General features: G+C 44.1%; 1 pseudogene; it reads right to left on the bottom strand.

The window, feature by feature from the left end:
• Nucleotides 1-243: 243 nt before the first annotated feature.
• Nucleotides 244-2529, bottom strand: LOC133605838 (uncharacterized; annotated as a pseudogene).
• Nucleotides 2530-3292: the final 763 nt, after the last annotated feature.

The following is a 3292-nucleotide window of genomic DNA, read 5'->3' as shown; positions in this document are numbered from 1 at the left end:
TGGCACTACCCATTTCCAACACCGTTTCAGGATCTCTTCCTCTGCTGGCTTTTGGTTGGTGTCTTGTCACAGTTCTGTGTTGCTGATTGTGTTAGGCCTGGGAATCTGGAGGATTCGTCGCAAACATGTGTTAATGAATGACTGGATTTTGTTGGTGGTGTTTACAGGGGTCCTTTATAACTCTCACATCAGCCTCTGTTTCACCCTCCTTGTGGACGATAACCTCATCAACGACATCCAGCGTTACACCTTCAAGTTTATGGATGATTTGCTGGCAGAGTTGACTCTCAGGACTTTGCCTTTCCCTCTGTGGGTGGCACTCCTCTTTTCCTGCATCTGAGAGAGAAGGGTTAAGTCGTCCGCAAAGTCCAGATAGTTAAGCTGTTTCCACATTGTCCACCGTTGCCATCTTTCTTGTCTGCTGTGGAATGCTTCATTACCCAATTTATCGGCAGCAAGAACAAGACTGGCGATCGCAAGTACTCCTGTCTCAATCCCGTTCGTACACAGAAGGCGTCAGTAAGTTGGCCCTCGTAGATCACACTGCAGGTCAATCCCTTGTAGGTATTTCTGATTATGTATGTAGCTTCTCTGGCACTGCGTAGTGTCTGAGAAACTTCCAAAGGGTCTCCTTGTCCACACTATCGAAAGCCTACTCATAGTCAATGAAGGTCTGTACAACGGTGGGTTCCACTCTAGTGACTGTTTCAGGATGATGTGCAGTGTGGCAATCTGTTCCATACACGATCTGTCCTTGCGGAAGCCAAGCTGCTCATCTCTAAGCAAGAGTTCTACCACATCCTTCATCAGTACGATCCTATAGAAAACCTTTCCCGAATGGATAGTAGTTTGTACAGTTACTCAGATCCCTTTTCTTCAGTAAGTTAATAAGCTCGCCCTCCTTCCATTTCAATGGGATGTGTTTTCATTTTCCCAGATCTTATTGAAGACAGGGTGGAGCATCTCTTCCATGGTCTCTGTATCGGTCTTCAACGCATCTGCTAGGATGCTGTGACTAAGCTTTTAAAAAATGACTTTTCGTATCTCCTCACTTGTTTGTGCGCTGAGTACTAATTCTAAATCCCTGTCAGCTGGTTGGATGTGTGGTGGGTCTTGTGGGACTGGTCTATGTAGCAATTCTTCAAAACGTTGCATCCATCTTCTCTTCTGTCCTTTCTACTCCAATTATCAGTTTTGTCTCTTTGTCTTTTACCGGCCTTTGTGGTGCTCGTCTTTCCGGACAGTTTTTTGGTGGTGTTATATGGGTCCAACAGATTACCATCTCTAACTGCTTCTTTGGCTTCCACTGCCACGGCCTCTATGTCGTTTGTCTTGTCTGCCTTTAAGCTTTTCTTCAAAGTACTGTGTACTGTATTTGAGCTTTCACTTTCTCTTGTCTTGAACGTCTGACCTAATTTCTTTCCTCCTCTCAACCCTTTTCAGTGACTCTGCTGATATCTACACTTTGTGATTGTTTCTGTAAGCCCAGTGCTTGTTTGTAGGTTGTGGTTATGGCTTCCTTTACAGCCTTCCATATGACATCTATGCTTCTTTCCTCTTCTTTGTCTAGCTATTGTAATGTCTGGAACTTGTTTTTTAAAGTGATCTTAAATTTATCTGCGGTTGTTGGATCCATCTACAGTGCTGTGTTGTATTTTTGCGGCTGGTTCTTCTCACCTGCCCAGCTTCTCCGTAACTTCAATTAAACTTTGGCAACCAGGAACTGGTGGTCTGATGCTATGTCAGCTCCTCTTCTGGCCCGTACATCTTGAAGGGACCTCCTGAACCTCTTTGTGATGCATGCATAGTCTATTTGATTCTCTGTGGCTTTGTGTAGTCGTCTGTGGGAGAAGACTCTTCCTCCGATACGTCTGCAAATCTCTCTCTCCATTCTCGTTCATCTCTCCAAGACCACACTGCCCCGTGATCCTCTCGTATCCTCCGTTGTCACTTCTAATTCGTGCATAGAGGTTTACCATTACAATGGTGATGTCTCTGCCGGTGTATTTCTGGATGATGGCAACCCTAAAGGGACAAGCTGTTGAAAATGGATGGATGGATGGATGGATGGGTCTGCACTCTGTCATATAATTTGTCCTTTCTTTCTTTGTCACTGTCATTAGTTGGGGCATAGCACTGAATAATGTTTACCCTTTTAGTCTTTGTTCTGAAGGGCGCTGCTATTGTTCTAAGACCATGAGCCTACCATCCTATGAGTGCTCTCTGTGCAGTCTTGGACAGCATCAAAGCAAGTCCTTGAGTATGGTGTGTGTTGTCCTCCTCGCGGCCTGAGTACAGCAGCAGTTCACCTGTGGCTAGTCTCTTCTGTGCATAACCAGTCCATTTTGCTTCGCTGATTCCGAGTATAGCAAGGTCGTACTTCTTCTTCTCTGCAGTAACTTGTGCAGTCTTTCCAGTTCCAAACATAGTCCTTATGTTCTGTGTGTCGTTGGTGGTGGTAGCCCTGGTTGAAAGGATGGTGTTCAGCAGAGCGTCTTTCAGGTGTTCCTGGCTTTCACTGCACTGCATCGTAAGTCCTTCAGTTGGAGGACCATCTTCTTCATTAACATTAATTGCCCAAAGAGCTAACGGAATCAAAACATTCTGGGAACCAAAAATGGTTAGTAGGGAAACAGCTGTTTGTGTGTCTGTGTGTGTTTTGTTGCGAGTGGGCTTGCGCGGGGGAACGTGGCAGTTTGCTGTTAACTGTCCAAAACATCAATTGATATATGTGGCAAGAGCAAGAAAATTACATGAATCGATTTTGAATATTTAAATGAAGCTGACAATGCCACTGGGGCTAAAGTGGCCACTAAAACCAGTATCAGTTGTGTGTTGCATACACAAGTCTGCATCAGGTTCAGACACCAAACAAGACAGTGAGCTGTGTACATAAATATACACTTTATAATATAGAAAATGGATGGATGGATGGATTATATTATATGCTTTAAACCATAGGCCTTTGGGGATGTATAAAAAGTAGAGATGTCCAATAAATGCTTTAAAATGTAATATCGGAAATTATCGGTATCGGTTTCAAATCTATCGGTATCGGTTTCAAAAAGTAAAATTGATGACTTCTTACACGGACGTAGGGAGAAGTACAGAGCGCCAATAAACCTTAAAGGCACTGCCTTTCCGTGCCGGCCCAATCACATAATATCTACGGCTTTTCACACACACACAAGTGAATGCAAGCATACTTGGTCAACAGCCACACAGGTCACACTGAGGGTGGCCGTATAAACAACTTTAACACTGTTACAAATCAGAATCAGAATCAGAATCA

This window comes from Nerophis lumbriciformis, linkage group LG05, assembly GCF_033978685.3.
Source record: "Nerophis lumbriciformis linkage group LG05, RoL_Nlum_v2.1, whole genome shotgun sequence".
Taxonomy (NCBI): domain Eukaryota; kingdom Metazoa; phylum Chordata; class Actinopteri; order Syngnathiformes; family Syngnathidae; genus Nerophis; species Nerophis lumbriciformis.
The sequence above is the reverse complement of the archived record's forward strand: the minus strand, read 5'-3'. Positions and strand labels throughout refer to the sequence as shown.